Source organism: Vicugna pacos, chromosome 2, assembly GCF_048564905.1.
Source record: "Vicugna pacos chromosome 2, VicPac4, whole genome shotgun sequence".
Classification (NCBI taxonomy): domain Eukaryota; kingdom Metazoa; phylum Chordata; class Mammalia; order Artiodactyla; family Camelidae; genus Vicugna; species Vicugna pacos.
The window spans coordinates 22,079,566-22,099,630 of NC_132988.1; the positions used below are offsets into that span (position 1 = coordinate 22,079,566).

The 20,065-nt window shown below is 38.8% G+C and overlaps 1 protein-coding gene and 1 long non-coding RNA gene across 13 annotated transcripts in view; one reads left to right on the forward strand and one right to left on the reverse strand.

The window, feature by feature from the left end:
* MAML3 (mastermind like transcriptional coactivator 3) overlaps positions 1 to 20,065 on the forward strand; it is a 562,009-nt gene that overhangs the window by 298,531 nt on the left and 243,413 nt on the right. The window lies entirely within an intron of this gene.
* On the reverse strand, positions 2,593 to 19,653 carry LOC140700005 (uncharacterized). Its single transcript, XR_012078209.1, has 4 exons — positions 19,465 to 19,653; positions 19,286 to 19,358; positions 7,692 to 7,818; positions 2,593 to 2,971 (listed from the first exon to the last, which is right to left on the reverse strand). It is a non-coding gene; the product is annotated as an uncharacterized lncRNA (long non-coding RNA).

Here is a 20,065-nt window from a genome sequence, read left to right on the forward strand (position 1 = left end):
CAATATTAAGTATATGATATTTTTAGGTGTTCTTTATCAGCTTGAAGAAATTTTTCTCTATTCCTAAAAGTTAAGAATTTGAAAGGGTAAAGAGATTTGAATATTATAAATTTTATAGGTTATTATTATTTAGCTTAAGAGATTATTAGAGTTTATGTTCTTGCTGGTTAGATATGTCTTCAGGACTTATGCAAAACAGGGCAACCCAGAGAGGTAGATGTCCTTTTTATTGCCATTTCGTAAGAGATTTAAAATTTCATTTCTTTTTTTGCTTTTGGTATTTGATTCTTTTGTCTTTCTATTTTTTTAACATATCAATAGACAATATCTTAGCATCATAAATGACTAATGGAAGACTTTTAATTCACACTTTAAAATAATATATATTTATAATGAGTATATAAAAATATTTCAGAAATCTACCCTAAAATTAGTTTCAGTTGGGATTCCAGTACACCTTTATTGGATTTATACTTGCTTCCTTTTAACTCAGAATTTTGTTTTAGAATGTGCAGCTTTGCTTTCTCCTGTAAAATTAAATACTGCCAGATCTACTCATGAAGATGTCTGTTTTCTTCAGGCAGGCTATGAACATAGAACAAATGTATCTTCTGTTATGAAAAACAGCAACAACAAAAAATTCATATAAATCATATTCCATTGTAACCCATGGTATCACTCAACAATAAAAATTTTTCCTTACACATTCTTCTGTATCATCATCTAGACTCTTCAGTACCATGAAAGCAGGTGTCATTTCTTTCTAATGTATCTCATACAAATGAAACATTCAATATATATTTGTTGAATGACTGAGTAATCTGATGGCTGTGTAGTATTACATTATTCAGATATACCATCTTTTATTTAAGCAGTTCCTTTATGTTGAACACTATGTAGGCTGTTCCCAGTTTTTGCAACAATAGACATGTAACTAAGTCTTTGTACTTCCTCCTGCTTTGATGAGTCACCTCATTTCAAATTAAGTTACGTCTGCATTAGACTTTCAGACATCCTTATTTTTTAAATCCTTTATAGTGTCTTGTCACTTTAATGACTCTACTATCTGGTTGTCTGATTGGATACTTATGTCAAGTTGTTTAACAAATGAGCATATGACATTATCTTACTGTCTTACTGTGGTGTTGGGAAGTCAGAACAGTGTTGGATGGTGAGCTCTTTAGAAGAATTGAGAAGGAGGTGGACCAGGAAAGATTTGAAAGCTGTAACTAAAATGTATAAGACTAGTTTAGCAGAAGATCATGAAAAGGTGGTTCCAAATTGTATAGCTTCAGCAGTGCTGCTCCTGCAGAGATTGGCTTTGCCCAGGCAACTGAAGGAAGCCTCCTCACATCCTGAAGTGTTTTCAGAACAGTGGAAGATGTGGTGGAATATACGCAGCATTTGTATCAGAAGAAGCACAGAGTCCCAGCACCATTGTTAACGAACATTTATTGATTCTCTCTGGTGGTCAAGAAAGGGTCTTTTCTGGGGTCTGTGGAGAGGCACATGGATACCAACAATATGATGCCTGCCCTCAAATAACTTACACCAGGGCTGGGGAGTTAGACTGAAGTTTTGTGGCATTGTGGGAAGAGCTCAGTCTCCACAATTAGATACATCTGGGTTTAAACCATGCGCCTTCCTGGATAGATGGCTTTAATCAGGTTATCATACTTCAGTAAATCCCAGTTTAGTCATGTGTAAAATGGAAATAAAGATACTATTATTTTGAAAAATGAATTGAAAAAATGCATTTAAGACTCCTAGGACAGGGGTTGGCATGAGGTGGGTGGAAATTTTTTCTTAAAAAAAAGAAAAATGGCACAAAAGACAGTATGGTATTGTGTCAGAGATAATACAAAATTTCAGAGGACAAAGAGCTGGCTGATGGCTAATGAGATTAAGAAAGATGCCCCAGAAAAAAGTAAGGGAGGTAGTTCTACAGGAATGAATAACATGAGCCCAGGAAAGACGAAGAATGGCAAGGTGTGTGCATGGGCTTGTAGGTAGACCAGATGGTAAGGGTGGACTGAGATATGTGGGTGCCCCCTGGCAAGCTAAGCATCTGGCTTCTTGAATATTTGTTGAAAATATTCTAGTGGGAGAGTAAGGGAAAATGATTTTCTATTAAGAGGATCAATATACCTTTCTTTCTGTCTCTATGTTCAGAATAAGATGTCTATTGCATCCTCTGAATGTAACATGACATTTTAACTTATTTGGACTTGTCCTTCATTTTACAGTTTTCTTTAATCACTCAAAATCAGATACAGTTAGTGGTACTCACCATGGACAGAGGTGATCTACATGGATACAGTCATGTGGTCTCTTTGCTCAGGGCATTGTTTGCTTTGAGGGGAGTGGGTCTGGTTTACATTTCACTGGTGAGTGAGGCATTTGAGGGTAGAAACCTGAATTGACTGGCACTGTATTTCTGATTTATTAGTGGTATTTCAGTGCCCCCTATGGGATGATGCCAGGGCAGCTGTCTCATTGGGTGTCTACATAATTGGACAATGAGGATGAGGGGCAGGAGTAGAACCTAGAGTTCCAAAGGTAGGGTATAGCCACATCCTAGGAAAACTTGACTTACTGGTTTGAAAGGTATTGACTTTATTTGTAAGCAAAGAGGTCTTTTGGAAGGCTGTTAAACAAGTGCCCAGGTGGATTTTAGGAACATTTTTTTGGTAGTGAAGGGCATGAGTGGATGAAGGTGGAAGCTCATTTGGTGGTACCTTCAGAAATGCGGGTATAACATCATAAGTTCTTCCTTTGGATGGGGGTACAGCAGCTGGATGGAAATGGAGAGCTGCAGGCAACATGATGAAACAACTGATGGGCTGGAAGGCTGGTGATGTAGAGAAGGCTGGAAAGTGGGAGTGAGCCAGGACAATGGAGATCTTAAGTCGCGCTGACCTTCCAAGTACGTCTGTCACCACAGCCTATAAACACTCACAATTTATGTTTTCTGCCAAATACAATATAATAGATTGTCATACATCATGGGAACTAAAGCTTAGATTTCAGAAGCAAAGCTCATTTTTAAATCTTAACAGCATTCCTTTTATCTCCTTTTCCCCATTGAATTAACTCCAGAGTAAGATTTTTTTGGTTGCCTAACTTGCAAGAATTCTATTTTTCAACACTTTCAAGTCCCCTTTCTTGTGAGAAAATTTTTCTGATTGAAGAGGTGTTAAATAATAGGTAAGTGTGTAAAACATCTATAGACTTTTTTTTGAGGTTTATATTACTTGTCTAATGTATGTGAAATTAATTTAGACTTACTAACTCAGCAGTTTTGATAATTTAGGCAAGGAGAAATTTTCACTATAATTCCCCATGAAAAAAATTTTCCTTCCTTTTCCCTTTTTTTCAGAGGTGGAATGTTTAAGATCGTTTGAGTAAGAGAATAAATTATAAATAAGTTATAGCTCTTTGGAAAACTGATTAATATGCTAATGAAAGCATTTCTTCCCCACATGTACAAAAACTTTCCAAGCTACAGATGGGCAGAGAGGTTAGATACATATAGCCAAACATTAAGCACTAATAAAAATCATTAGTCCCCTTAGTATTTACTCATGAGCCAAAAAAGGGGAGAGGGGAAACTCTTTGGAGAATAACTATTGAGTATCCTTTCTCTACTTTGTAAAGTCATCAAAGTAAAGTGTTTAGGGCCTAAATGTCTCTTATATTTTGTTTAATGGGATCATTATTTCATTTGTTTCCCTTATTTCAAGTTAGAAATAGCTTGATATTTTTTTATCAAGTGTATTCCCCTTTCAAAATATTTTGACACTTATTTGCTTCCACTGATTGTAACGTGAGTAGACCTTACGAAACTGTTGCTGATATGTGAATATACTCAACAAAACGCATTGCAGCAGGTACCTTATGGACTTATGCTTGGCAACACTTAACATTTTATTGGTTTCATTCTAGTTAGTCATGTACTTGAAAACAAACAGCATTTCCTTAAATAAAAAATTCTTAGTTCTAATTTTTAAATGGTTCAGACTGATCTTCCCTCTACAAAGAGAATGAATTAAAGAGCAAATATGACTATACTAGCAAGTAAGTGTATATTTACATATTCACTTTGAATGAATGCTAACATTTAAAAAACATTTCTACCATATGGCACAAACATAGATATGTGTGTATATATATAGGTGTACTTATCAGTGGTACAAATTTCCAATCACCCCAATCAAAACATCTGATTTAAATTTGTTCCCCCTGCTGAATGCCAGATAAGCTATTTGGAATCAAGGGATATGAGCCTCTTTTAGAGAGGTCTAGAACTAACTTCTAAACAAGGCCCTCGTATCTGAAGCTAACATGCATGCTTTTTTTTAGAGCATGGTGGAGAATGAAGAATGAAGTTCCTCTGATGCTCCCTCCCTCTACTGAGCATATTCAGTGTTGCTTCCATGCATAGGACGGTAAAGTTCCCTTTTGCACTGGGAAACAAAATTTTTAGAATGTGGAAGAACCCAGTAAAATCAGTGCCTCTTTCCCCAGTGTCTTCATTGCCAACAGTATCTCTGAATAACCAAAAGTTCATTCATTTTCTATAGTATCCAGGCATTTGCTCAATACATGGTAAACCCAACCTCAGGATGTTTAAGTAGCGGTATTATGCTAAGATCAGTTCTGCCTCAGATAAATTTAGCTTCAACTGATAAAATTCCTGTGATTTTAGACACCTTTCCAGGTACTCAGTACATTTTTGCTAAGTGAAATAAATGACTAGCTCTTGTGCCTGGATTACTGAGAATAGTTTTCCTTGATTTAAGGAGAACTTCTTAGTGAAGTGATGTTTAAGATATATTATTATTATTATAGTACTTGTTATGGTTGAGTAAGAGAATTCACTCATAAAGAATCTCAAACATTGATCAGATTGGTTGATTGAGGACAAAAAAACTTTATAGGAAAAAAATGGCTTGTTACCCAGAATAAGAGACCAAGGAAAAGGCTGGGAGAATGCACTCTCTCTACACTGAACCGTGGCACAGACTGGGGAAGTGGGTCAGGATCGGCACCACGTGTGATGGAAGGGCTGAGAGAAAGCTTTTTCTGAAAAAAAAAGTGAGACAGCTCAGCTGCAGAATGAGGCCTGGGTCCCCGGGGGTTGTTGGTTCCTCACTCTGGTCCTCTCTATGTCTTCCTGGCAATTCCCAGTTAACAAACCAAAATTCTAGTGACTAAAATGCACATTACACGTGAACCACCAGCATGGACTGGCTGATGTTCTACCCCAGCATTAGCTGTTGTCAGACTTGAGCAGAGAGATGCCAGTATCTGTACATTGGTGCCATACAGGCTGGATTTCGGCTATCTATCAAAGTATTATAATAAGAACTTAAACTCACAGGAATAACTACCATCCAGTCACAGTTTGGAAGGTATTAGCATTTTATGGAAAGATGAATGTTTTAGATATTCAGAGAACTCAAGATTAAGCCAAATATACAAATGATAATTTATGAACATTTTCATAGTCCCCTTTCTGTCAAATCCATTGGTAAAGAGTTTGTGCCGTGGGGAATCATATAGGTGGATCTATACCCCTGTGAATGCTGGCAGGAATGTGTGTTCTACGGCAAAGAGTCAGTTGTGTATCAGGTTAATGTGTGTGTGTGTGTGTGTAAAGGTTATTTACAGATGTAGATCCATCTCATTTTTCCATTCTCATCAATTTTATTTGTTTAGTAGAGTAAGACACATTGAGATTATCTGGAAGATGAACTATGTATATTCAGTATCTGAAAATCAATATAAAGGCAGGCTTTTAACTTGTGGTGGAAAAAAGGATAAGATTTGTCGTTTGCTTTTTCATCTCTTATCTGCCCATAGTTCCTTCAGGGACCACTGCCATAAGGGAATGATAAGTGGTAAACTGTGTTTCTAATAAACCTACTTTATTTGAAAAAATATTTGGTCAGAAAATGTTTGGTTCTCACCATGTGATATGATTCTGAAAGGTCAGCAACCTGTAAACACCATGTGAAAACATTTAAAAAATATTCTAACTCTAGAGTAAATATCACAAATATTAATCCTAGACATTGGAATCTCTTTTCCCAGCAGTCCAAATTGACTTAACAACACCCAACAATGCCGTTTCTCACTGATGAAAAATTTTCTTTGACAGTAGGGTCAAATGAATGACTGTGAGCTGCTGGATTACTGTGACCTGAAGGGCCATGTCCCTGAACAGGCAGGCTTTCTTAGAGATGTTAGCCAAAGAGCAGGGAAGCAGCATTGGTGGATGGAAGCTGGTGGCTTCTCCGGGGTGGTGTGGGAGAGGCACAGGTCAGGAACTGGAATCTGGGAATATTAGTATTTTCCTCCAACTTTCCCAGTTAGCTGTTGCTGGAAGAATGTGATCAGCCTGGTCTTCCAAGGCTGTCCTGGGCTGATGGCTTTAGAATATAAGCTGATCATCCTTCTGTCCCTTTTGTTCCAAAGAGCTGAATTTAAAATCGGTGGGAAAGCAAAAGTAACTGACACAGGAGCCCTTCATCCATTGTGATTTCTTTTTCCTCTTTCTTTCTAGATCTCTGAGGCTTCCCTGCCCTGCCCCCAAATGTAATGGAATACAGAAGCATTTCCTGCTCTCCCTTTGCCTCATTTTCCATATCCTTATTATTTTCACTACTAGGAATTAGCATTAGGAAGAATCCCAGGAAGTGAAGGCTGTAATGATGATGATTTCTAAGAAAAACCAGCCCTGTTTTCTTTTGAGATTTTCTTTTGCTCTTTAAATGAGTGTCAACAATTTTCTCAAGTTGGTGGTAGATTTTTAGCTACTGTGAAGTCTCTTCACCCTTTATTACATCTCATCTTTTTTTTCGAATCTTAACTTTTTTTCTCTACGGAGATTAGTATTCTCTTCAGTGGAAATTTATGAGCAAAGTTATTTAAACAAAATGCAGATGAGCGATCCCTATGTTTTCCTTTTGTAACAGTTGCCCCAGCAACATATAGGGCAACATCCTGTGTTATAGGGTATGTAAGCTTCAGTTTCCTTTTCAAAATTATAACTCATCTCTATCCCATCATATCACCGATATTATGGAGCTTTTTATCTTTTCTCAGATATAACCAAGTTTATATTCATGTGTATACAGCACCTGCCTCAGGGGGTTGTTGGGAGGCTTAAATAAGTTAATATATGCTAAGCACTTAGGGTCTGGCAGAGGGTAAAACAGGTGTACGTATTTGCTCTTATTCTTACTACCTGTTTTATTGTATTAACTTGATAGAAGAATATAGAATGTCATTTTCAATTCATCACCAGCTATGGTTGGATACAAAGTTGGCCCGGAAATTGTTTGCCTGTTAGAGGTCAACAGAAGTACTTCCATTAGGTCTTGTTCACACAAATACCACTCAGGAGAGGGGAGGGCCACAGGTCCTCCTCCTTCTTCTCTTCTTCTCCCTGTTAGCACCTTAGAATTAAGAATGAGGCAGAAGAATATTTTCTGATGCCTCATTTGCTCTGATAAAAAAAAAAAGTCAGCTTATTTTATAAAGTCCACTTAAACTTGGAAAACCCTTGCATGGCACGTGATCTCAAGTGGCAGCCTCTAAGCAAAAGATGGAGTAAACAACCCCTAAAATTCAAGGTCAGGTGACTAAATAATGACTGTTTACCCACCTGCTGCTTTAAAACTGACCTGTGTTTCCCACAAGATGTCTTGAGGTTGAATTATGTCACAGCAGTAGCATCTTTAACACGGTAGGGTGAGCTGATTTGAGAGAGATCAGATTTCATCAGGTGAGTGACAAGTCTTCAGCTCCCTCCTGCAGTGTATAAAAACAATCAAACATTAAATGCATTTTACTGCAGACTGTTTGACTCACGTGTGCACGTTAAAAATTTTTTTCAAAGACCTGTGAAATAGGAGCGTATCTCCCTATGAATGGTTAGAGCGCTCATTACTGAAATTCATCTCCAGAATGTATGTTTTTCTGTTTTCTCTAATCTCCTTTTGGGAGAATGGAGGGTGGGTGGAAATCAATTTTCCCAGCTAGAGCCACATGTTTCCATGAGGAGGGAGAGGAGAGGGTTCATTTTAATTTGTTGTCTGATGGCATTGAATTATTTTTTCCCAATCTGTTGTTATTTAAAAGAGCAAACCCTATTCCTGCCATCAGCTGTTACCTGGTGTATTATTTAGCAAGTGCTTTGTTTGTAAACAGACAGTGGTTTTTGAAAGATCGAGTCCTGTGGTGAGGTGATCGTGTTCCCAGCCTCCTAGTGTGGCTGTTAAGCAGCTGCACTGTTTCCCTCTTTTTCATGTTTTAGTTTTAGATCTCAGTTCTGAGTCGATTTTTTCCCCTAATGTTTTCTAGGTTAAGGAAGATTTTACACACATTACTTGTGAAATCCCCAGTTCTTTTTCTGTCAAGGATGACTAGGAATTTCTAGTCAATTTCTAGTGAATTAACCTGTTCCAGATATTTCTGGGGAAAGAGGAGAGATGAAATATTAAAAATTCTACTCCTCTGCATTGTCTGTCACTATAGCTAAACAGGACAAAGGGTGGTGACACCATTAAGTTAAGATTAATTTACAGGCATTAACAGCCCCTGTCTCCGTGTTACACTTAGAACCATAATTTCCCCGGTGTTCTTCAGAGGAGCACAGATTTGGACTACTTTGCTGAACTTCTTTTTTCCTCTTAATTATTTATTTCACAAGCAATTCCCAACTCTTAAAGAAACCAAAGTCGTTGTTTGGATAGTTGAAAATACAGATGTGTCTGGGGCATGTGGGAATGGAGAGGTGTTATTTCTTACCTTAAAAAAAAAAAAACAAACCAACCCTAATTAAAACGGTAGAAATCCTTTTAGCCAGGAAGTGACTGTGTTAGTCTCTCCGCCGTGGAGCAGCTGCTGGGAGCCCGTCAGCTGGCACTAAGCGAGCGGGATCGCGGAGGGGGCTGCGCGGGGGGCTTCCCTGCCAGCCCCGCGCGCTCTGCGTTTGCTCTCAGCCGTCATTGTCTCCCTTCCGTCGCCTGGTGTTCTTTGTCTGCGGTGGGTAGCTCAGCTTGTGTCACACACTCCACTCCGTAGCCAGTCTCCCTCAGCCTCTGTTCATCCCATTTCCTTTCTTTCTCTTCCCGCTACTCCCCTCACCCCCCCACAACGGGTCCCTACCTCCCTTTACTGGTTTTATGATTCAAGTGATTGGAGAGGATTTTAGTAAGTAAACGCTCAAAAAGTCCAGCCTCCAAAGAAGCAGGACACAAGATATGATGCCTTTAAAATTGACGGTTGTGCCTGTGTGGATTTGGGAGTTATATGTTCTTGATATAACAGTTTATAGTGAAAAATATATAAAGGGGTGGTGCTGGTCGTTAAATAGCACATCAGTAATAAGTAAAAGCACGAGGCTGGTGAGTAACACCCCCTCCCCCAGTATTCTGGGGTACTGGGAGAACTGTCAGCATACCCTGGCTTCTGTGCCGTTGTTAATAAGAGATGAAATGTGCCAACAAATGGATGGTGACTTTAAATAGCCAGGTACATGTTCAGAAAGTCTTCTGAAATAAATACGCAGACCCGCGTTCTGGCTGATGTAAAGCATTAACAGCGGCTTGGTGGGGCTTGACTCTGAAGAGCTCATTTACAGACCCTGTCTTCTCTTCTGCCCATTACCTGTAGCTCACAATGCTTTTTAAATGATTCTCTTGCTTATGCTGAGGAGGAAAACAACAAGGGGAGACAGGATGGGTTGACAAGGCTCTTAAAGCCATTTGTAATCGACACAAAAACTTTCCTTGGGGGAAACTTGAAGCACGCCACATATAGAAATTCTATAAGCTGGGGCAGACTTAATTCAAGGAGCCAATTCCTGATTGTTAGAGATATGGAAACTGAGCTGAGAGGATGCTTCAGGACGCTTCCTAGGACACAGAGGCCACATGTGGCCACATTAGGCCTTGAATCTGGTGCTCTTTGAAGACTCTTTCAGAGGTATATGCTAGTATCTTGTCCCCTTTGAGAGGTGTCACTGGCAAAATATTATTCCCAAACACTGAAAGAGAGCATTGTCTGGAGTTAGCCCTCTATGGCAAAGCCAGTGAGATGAGACCCTGTGTTTCTCACAGCCCTTCTAAACTATTTGAGATTAGTCACATTTGCCTTACAAGCATCAGTCCCGTGGCCCCGGCCATTCCAGAGTTCTTGTTTCTGCTTGTTTCCTGCACTGCCCCCTGACCTAGCTCCTACCCCTTGACACCAACTAACACCTTTTCTCCTTATACCCAAGGTCTTGTCCTGTATTTTTCTTTCACTAGCTACTTCCCTCCCAGTGTATCCAGAACTCTGTCCAAGAGCTCCTCCTAAAATCTTCTCTTAGGTAACCCAGCCCTAACCCATGTTCCCAAAGAAGCAATGCTAGCATCATTTCCAAATGTGCCCCAACCTAGTGTGGCAAGATCAAAACAGGGCAGACCCAGGGGCAGGAGATCAAGTCCTGGCTAATGCCAGTTTAAGAAAACCTATTAACTCCTGTTGACTCCCATGCAAAGTTCTTTCCAGCTCTAGAATCCTAAAGCCTCATATAAATTTACAGAGAGGAGTTTTGAGAAAGAGTTGGTCAGTCAAAGCATCAACGTAGTCAGATTGTGTTATTAAGCGCCCAGGCTCCTGGACACCCAGATCTTTCATCCTGCGTTGGAGCTGGGTACTGTGTCCCTGCACTACTCTCCCAGTGCCTCCACGGAGCATCTCCACCTGGTTCTGCAGTGCTTGCTCAAGGGACCGCTGCCGCCAGGAGGACGGCTGGGACTTCTGCAGGACAAGGGATACTGTATAATTGGAAAAGGAGTTCTAATACACACAAGTACTTCTCTGCCAAGATGGGTTGGGTATTTCTAGTAAGCAAATCAAGGGATACGTGTAACCATGTCCATGCTTTTTCGGTTTTCTATGCTGTGTGAATATTCTGACCCAACTCCAGAGTCTAAGTTCCCTATGGGCAGCCATGTGATGACACAGTGTTAGGGCTGCGTTGCAGCTTAATAAATAATTAATGATAATGACAACAGGTCCTGGGTCTTTGGAGTTGAAGTCTAGTATTTAGAATCTATAGTTCAGTGGAACTTGAAGTTTTAATGTCTTCTGAATATTTACAAATGTATCATGAAAATAAATTTGATAGGAAGTTGACTAATCTTACCCTTTCCCATTGTGACTTATTAAAAATCATGATTTGTGTTTTCTGCTTCTACTTCTGTGTAAGTTTTCCCACTTCAGGCCTCAACTGGAATAAGTTTTCAGATTTTAAACTTATTCCAAATGTAATTAGAAGTCCAGCAGAACAGATTTCAGGTAGAGAAAAAACAATCGTGTTCATTTGAATGATTTTCATCTTACCATGTTGTGAAAAAGGCATGGTAGTCCAAGTGTGACCTGGTTTTGTTGTTTCTTTGAAAAGGAAAATGGCTCCCAATGTAGACTGACAGTATCTTTTAAGTCCAGGATATGATTAAATAGTGATAAACTTTTGTGAGGCAAATACAGATTTCATTATCCAAATAAATCCTCGTATATGGGGCAAGGCTTATTGTGGTGTCTGTAGAATTATCTGGATAAATTGGGAAACATTGTTGAGTTAATTAATACACAAAATAATACGTTTGATGAATCAAGAGGTTTGTATGTGTGTGTATGGATATGCAAATAGGTGAGAGTATTCATCTGGCTTTTGTATTCAGCTGTAATTTTGACCCATTTCTTATAAGGACTTAGGATAGGGGGCAACCCAGCTTTCTAGACACAGCCCTGGACCAACCTTAGCAACTTTGACTTGTCACTTAGCTACTTAAGAACTCTGAGAATATCTTTTTTCTTTCTTTCTTACCTTTTAAGCTCTTGGCTTTCCTTTCATTGGAATTATATCTGCTCCCTACCTTTCTTAAATGAGTATTACAACAGTTATCAGCATACATGGGATAACATCCCCCATGAGAAAGCATTTGAAACCTTTAAGGTGGTTTCATTATAGAGAAGAAGCTCTGAAAAGTGTTTTAATATGGTGAGAACTGGTGGTGCAGGGAGAGTAGAGCTCAGTGGTAGTGTGTGCTTAGCATGTATGAGGTCCTGGGTTCAATCCTAAGTACCTCCATTAAAATAAATAAGTAAATAAATAAACCTAATTACCCCCCCCCAAAAAAACACATAAAAATTAAAAAAAAAAAACTGATGGTGGCCAACACTGCAACCACTCATGGGGAAAATCGGAGTAGGATGTTACAAATTTAACAGACATCCAGTACATTCTGGGCTGAAACAGCAGAATCAATCTGTGTTTTGTTAGTTTATTTGAGATTTTGTTTTGTGATCATACATGCGTTACATTGGAAGGGAAAGAAGACCAAGTATTTTAATTCTTGGTTCTTTCTCCATTGAGGGCTGTTAACACAGCTGGGTCTTTGACGCAATCTCTGTCCTCTTCCCCACCACCATTCTTCGTTTTTAGGAGCATTCTCAAACAGAAGTGTTGCTGGGATAAAGGTTTGAGTAACTGGCCCTACAGTTTGGTTTTTATGTAAGTAGAGAGAGACTGGGACATGGTGATTAAAGGACAAGCATTCTGGTCTACTTTTCTGGTTGTTGTACCAATTTGTTACACGATCTCAGGCAAATACGTTTATCTTCCTTTAAGGGGCTGGTATTGAATTTAACTTCACCAGCTGTGGTGAGTTTTAGTTGAGGCTGGCAAAGCTCTTTTTATTCCCAGGTTGAATCATGCCATGGGAAGTGCTGTGTTGTTTTTTTATTTCAGAGACAGGGAATAGAGGTTACAGATCTTCTACTGCTTTGTTGGCTCTTTTTCTCTCATAATTTCAGACATATAGCAATAAAGCGCTGCTGAAAGTAATGAACCGTCTTTATTGAGGTAAATGAAGATGACCGTGACAGTTTTAATATATTAATCAAATAGTATTGCTGCTTAACATGAACATCTCCATCAGATGCTTCCTCGAGATTAAGTGGAAAACCCACTTTAAAGAAGAAGATCATGTTAAAAAGTAAAATGTAGCTATGATTGGATGTTTTCATGGGAGATATTTTTTAAGTAATCCTTAATTATATCCTTAATGTAGCATTTGTTATAAATGACTGATGAAACATAGTAGACAGAAATATCGTAAAAATGGGAGAAAATAAGCCATTTCTCCTCAAGATGGAAATCCACGTCTCTGAGGCAAGGGCCATTTACTGAGTTCTGTATATCCAGAACTGGGACCCCAAATGGTTTGACTTGAATCTTTAATTTACCAGTGGTGTTTTTATTCCGCAGTTCAAGTTGGCCCTTATTCACTTGAAAAGATAAATGCTTTATCAGACCTACAAAGAACTGTATAACATTTGACACTATAAAAATCATATTGGATGGGATATAAATAATCTGAGTACCAAGTTTCTGTGTAGTATCCACAGCATTTAAAATTAAATCCTGGGGTGGGACTTCTGGCAATGCCAAATCAGAAGGTCAACAAATCCTCTCCTTAAAAAAGCAAGTATCAAATTGGACAAAATGAACAAAAACAATCATTTCAGTGCTCTGGGAGTTGAATAAAAACATAAAACAATCTGAGAAATGTTTATACTAGAAAAACTGTTGAACTTCTGTTAAGAATAGTGGGAGTTTGTGGGACTCTTGTCTGGGGCTGCACCCATCCCTTACTCAGTTGTCATGGAGGGTCTGGTAGTGGGGAGACCACAGTCCATCAGAGCTAGCAGGCTGGTGCTGCTGTCAAAGAGAACTCCATTTGGAATGGTGGGCAACACTCACGACCAGCAGCATTGTCAGTGGACATAGTGATCTTGGTGGCTGGGGTTTGGGGAGGGCCAATGGCTCTGTAATCCTGAAGTTGCAGACATGGTTGCAGTAAGCATATTTCTAAATGAGGCTGCCCACATATGCAGTAGACAACAGAGGGCCAAGCTATCTGTGCATTTCTGGCCAATTCTGAGGCTGAGCACATGCATAGAGGAACCATGGAAGGGCCCAGTAGAGAGCCAAAGCTGAGACCCACTTGCAAATGACCTGAACTTTGAGCATGCTCCTCTAGCCACAGACAGATCCATCTGCAGAGAGTGGAAGTCTTACTGGCTTAGGATATTTGATCATGGTGTCTGTCAAATCATTGGCCAACCATTAAGCTACGCAGACACTGGGGTGATAACAAGGAAACCAGGATTACAAATAAAAACAAGAATTTAAAAAAGAAAATAAAACAGAGAGGAGACATCAGTGGCCTCACCACTTCGGAGATGGTAGGTTTCATGGAATTAATCCAGTCAAATTACTAAACAACTCAAGAAATAAACAGAAACAGAAACAGAAACAAAAAAAAAACCTTCAGGGGGAAAATATAATAATGCAGAATTGCTACAATATATCCATCCTGAATGTTCATTTTCAACAAAATATTATGCGATATGCAAAGAAAGAAGAGAGTGTGACCTATGCTCAGGAATACAAGAGGTCCATAGGAACTGTGTCCCATTAACGTAAAGTTGGTTTAACATCTGGAAATTAATTAATGTAATATACCGTATCAATAGAATAAAGACAAAAAACATATTTCACCTCAGTAGGTGCAGAAAAAGCATTTGAAAAAACCCATTAGCCAACCACGATAAGAACTCTCAACCAACTAGGAACAGAAGAGAACTTCTTCAACCTGCCGAAGGGCGCCTCCAGAAACCTATAGGTGATAACATTGTACAGGATGGTGAAAGATGAGATGCTTTTCCACTAAGATAGGAAACAAGGAAAGGGTGTTTGCTCTTGCCACTTCTATTCAGTATTATACTGGAAGTTCTAGACAATGCAAGGGAAAAAGAAAAGAATCAAGAATGGAAAGTTTATTTGCAGTGATCTTGTATGTAGAAAAATCCACTCCCCAAAACTATTAGAACTTCTAAATGAGTTCAACAAGGTTGCAGGGTACAAGATTAATATACAAAAAAACCATTCAACTTCTCTTATAAGCAAGCAGCAAACAATCTTAAAATTAAATTAATTGATACTATTCCAAAAATGTATCAATAAATAGAAAGCCTTAGAAATATAGCTAATGGAAGTATAAGACTTGTACACTGGAAACTATAAAATGTGGCTGAAAGAAATTAAAGGTTTTCATAAATGAAGAGACAGTCCAGTTCTTACATTGGAAAAGTAAATATTGTCAAGATGGCAGTTCTCCCAAATTGATCTATAATTTCAATGTAATTCCTATATGAAAATCCCAGCTAGATTTTTTTTTGTAGAAATTAACAAGTTGGCTCTCAAATTTATAGGGAAGTGCAGTGGACCTAAAATAGCTAAAAGAGTTTTGAAAAAGATAAAACAAAGCTGGAGGATTTACTCTACTCTACATAGTATTTCAAAATGTACTTTTACAAAGTCAGAATATTGAAGAAGATGTGTTATTGGTGCAAGGAGAGGCATATGGAACAGAATTGAGAATCCAGAAATAAACCCTTACATTTTAAACCTCCATTAATATTATTTTCAAGGACAAGATTAATGTTGTAAATATGTGTTGATTGATATTAATATTATTACTTAAAGCTAGTAAATATTATTCTTACTATACACATATCTTTTTAGCACCTGTGATTCGCAATCATTAGAAATAAGGTAGTGACCAGATAATAAAATAAAATAATTACATGTGATTTTTAAGTCTGTCTAGGTGAGTAAATACTAAGATTTCGGAGTAGAGTGGGGTTAGTTACTCATATAACTTTAGAAGCTGTAGTCAGTAGTTTTAAGACTCTGAAAAGTGTGAAGAAGTGAAAAAAAATTTAAATTACTTCATGTTAGAGCAAAATAATTAACATCTAATCCTATCCTGTAGATTTTCTTGGTCCTCATTTTTTCTTTTACCTGTCAATTTACTTTAAAATAATTAATATTTAAAGTATTTAAAGTATTCTTTTTTTAACTTTTCATTGAAATATACATACAGAAAAGTGCACAGATCTTAAGTTATAACTTGATGAATTTTCACAAAATGAACACATCGTTGTCCCCAGCACCAAGATCAAGAAATAGAATGTTACCAGAAACCAAAAAGCTCTACTTACACCCTCTTGCAGTACTTACTGCACTCCAAATGAAAGGAACCACAATCATGACTTTTTAAAAATTTTCATTTTATTGTGGTGGGAACACTTGAGATCTATTCCCTTAACACAATTTTAAGTGTATAATACGTATTGTTAACCATAAGTGCAGTGTTTTATAGCAGACTTGTAGAATTTATTTGTCTTGAAACTTTACCCCTGTTGATTAGTAACTCCCCATATCCTCCCCACCCTCTGTTCCTAACAACCACCATTCTACTCTTTATTATGTGAAGTTGACTATTTTAGGTACCTCATATAAATGGAATCATGAAATATTTGTCCTTCTATGACTGGCTTATTTCACTTAGCATAAGGTCCTCAGTGTTCATCCATATGGTCACATATTACAGAATTTCTTCCTTTTTAAAGACAGAATGGTATTCCATTTTATGTGTATACCATTTCCTTTATACATTTATCCACTGATGGGCCTTTAGGTTGTTTTCACATCTGGGCTGTTGTGAATAGTGCTACAACGAACGTGAGAGTGCTAGTATCTCTCCAAGATCCTGATTTCTGTTCTTTTGGATAAATGTCTAGAAGTGGGATTGCTGATCACATGGTGGTTGTATTTTTTTTATTTTTTGAGGAACTTGCATACTGTTTTCCATAGCAGCTGCACCATTTTGAATCCCACTAATAGTGAGCAAAGGTTCTAATTTTTCCACATCATTGCCAACACTTGTTGTCTTTTGTTTTTTGGTAAGAGCCGTCCTGACAGGTGTCAGGTGATATCTCACTGTGGTTGGGGTTTATGTTGTCCAGATGATTAGTGACACTTCACATCTTTTCATGAATCTGTTGGCTATTTGTATGTTTTCTGTGGAGAAATGTCTATTCAGGTGTTTAGCCCATTTTTTAATCAGATTGTGAGTAGTTTTGCTATTGAGTTGTAGGAGTTCCTTACATGTTTTGGAAATTAACTGCTTATCAGATATATGGTTTGCAGATATTTTCTTATATTCTGTAGTTTGCCTTTTCACTCTGTTTATTGTTTCCTTTTCTGTGCAGAAGCTTTTTAGTTTTGTGTAGTCCCACTTGTCTATGTTTGCTGTTGGTGTCAGATCTGTGAAATCATTACCAAGACCAATATCATGAAAAATTTTCCCCTGTGTCTTTTTATAGGAGTTTTATAGTTCCGGGTCTTTAGGTCTTCAGTCTATTTTGAATTGATTTTTGAGTGGTATAAGACAAAGGAACAATTTCACCTTTTTGCACATGGATATCCAATTTTCTTAACACCATTTGTTGATAAGACTATCCCTTCCCCATTGTGTATTTTTGGCACCCTTGTTAAGTAGCAGGTGTTGACCCCATATGCATGAATTTATTTCTAGGCTCTCTATTCCATTTGTCTCCATGTCTGTCTTTATGCCAGTACTGTATTGTTTTGCTTACTGTAGCTTTGTAATGTATTTTGAAGTGAGAAAGTATGATAACTCCAGTTTTGTTTTTCTTTCTCAAGATTGATATGGCTATTCAGGGTTTGTTGTGGTTCCATAGGAATTTTAGGATTGTTTTTCCTATATTGCTAAAGAATGCCATTGGAATTTTGATAGAGATTGTTTTGAATGTGTGGAGATTGCTTTGAGTAGTTAAATTATTCTTGAAGTAAATACTTTGTGTGTGTGTGTGTGTGTGTGTTATGTGTGTGTGTGTAGGGAGCAGTGATGCTACATGCAGGAGCGAGATAAACAAAATTATTAAAATACCAGGTTCACAGTTCTAGTATTAATGTGTTTATGTATTCCCTGCTATTACCCAGCCCTCTAAAGGCCTCGGCCATTGGCTTTCAGAGAAAAAGAGCAGCGTGACCAAAGCACCAGGGTAGAAAGACAACCAGAGTATATATCCTTTTTAGCAGGAGGAAGCTTAACACAAATCACTTGGTGAGGCTGGTGGGACAGGAAGTAGGTGGAATCTCTGGGTTTCATGGTGAGTCTTGTGGGCTCTGTGACTCACATACATGTAATAAAATCCTGAACTGGAGAAAGTTCAGCTGAAAAGTTATACACATTCAGTGACAAGTTCCACAAAATCTCTGTCCAGGTTTGCATAATAGAGTTACCAAAATAGGGACAAAGAACAGGGAGAAGGCAGCTAAAGCCGCTGAAGTATTTTGTCCTTAAATGCCCACTCAGGGGAGGCTGATGGTTCTGATTTGCCTGGCGTTCTCTCTGGGAAAGTGCACCAGGGGCTCATTATTTCATTAATTCTCACAGTGCCCTTGTGGCATAGCTAAGGTAGCACATACTATTAGGAACACTCTTCGTAATGAAACATTAGTGAGTCCATTCCGAACATTCTTTTGTTGGAGGGCAACGCCTTTGGTGGTCCTGAGAGATTTGCATCCTTGGCTAGGATTCTTGTCTTCTCTCCCTTCCAGAGCCCTCCTCTGGATTGCGCTCTTGGATGAACAGAGTTCATAAATCCCAGGGAAGAGGCAGTTCTGCCAATGGAGGCGACTTGCAGCTTAGTAAATGTGTACCCAGCAGCTGCCTCCGAGAGGCAGCCGGAGAAGGAACAGGTTCAAACAGCGAGCACACCCTTAGAGTCTGCATTGCTCCTCCGAGAGCAGAGCAGAGCCTGGTGATTCTCCAAGGAATGTGTGGTATTTGAAAATGATCACCCCTGTTTAATAGAGGGTAAGATAAGGACATGTTCATCTCACTTCCCCATCCGAGGATCTAGCTCGTTTGTTGGGAGTTGTCAGTCAGGAGTTTTTAACTCACTTTTATTGAGATAAAATTTACAGGCAACCAGTGTACCAGTTTGAAGGGTACAGTTTGATCTCTGACAAATGTATACACTCGTGTAACCCCCACCTGACTCAAGATAGCAGACAATTTCCACTACCCTAAAATGCTCTCTCTTGCCCCTTCCTGTCCTTGTTTTGTGTAAGTTTAAGCCAGGACAGCTAAAGAACTGAAGTGATTTGTAAACAGCAGTTTAATGGAAGCTTTTAATGGACTTAGACTTTGCTGTTCTCTCCAGTCATGAAAAGAGAATTTATACTTGTCTGGAAAAACTGTTAAAACACAGCAAAAATAAACCTTAAGAATTAAGTGTGGGACAGCTCCTCTGAGGCTCCCTCCCCCTTTTGATTAGTTACCATTATTGTCAAGCCAAAAGATCCATCAGAGTGTCTTTGCGGTTCAGCCCCATTATGTCACAGAAGACCAGCACTGAAAAAAAAAAAAAAGGCAACAGAAGAGAGGGCACCAGAAGCTGGGTGAGAGTTGGAAAGGATTCTATAAACTTACAAATCTGAGTTTCTTCCTGAGAACTCACATATTGTAGATGAAGATGACCATGAGGGAGGAAAAGAGATGCCCAACCCAAGAAGAGATGGAACTGACATGCTGGGAACCCGGAGAGGCTGATTTCTTTCTCAGCTTCTCACGGACAACATGGAGAACAGAAGGTGCCGTCTGGACACATGGGGCAACGCCCGGCGTTCCCACCACAGAACAAACAAGCAGGGAGTGACATCATAGCAACAGAGCTCTATGGTGACTGGCAGGCTTCCGAAGCCATAGGTTGGCTGTTTTTCCTGCTTTACCACAGCTTCTGTTCAGTCATTTTCCTCAAGGCTGTTTTGCTCACATGAAACTGCTGACCAGGATACTTCAAATTATGCCCAAATATTTATAAACGGTCATCCCCTTGGGAGGGAGAGAGAGAGAGAGAGAGAGAGAGAGAGAGACAGGGAAAGAGAGAATAGTGATTGTTTGAAAAAGAAACCTTAATGTAGGGCAGGTGAGTGGCTAATTTATCTATTTATCTTTTTCCTATGAAGGGAAAGAAGCCTGCCTTCCCCCAATCTAAGGGCTTTGCAGTGGCTACCTCACATACCACTTCTCACACAGCCTTAAGCCTTTTCAAAGTGGCA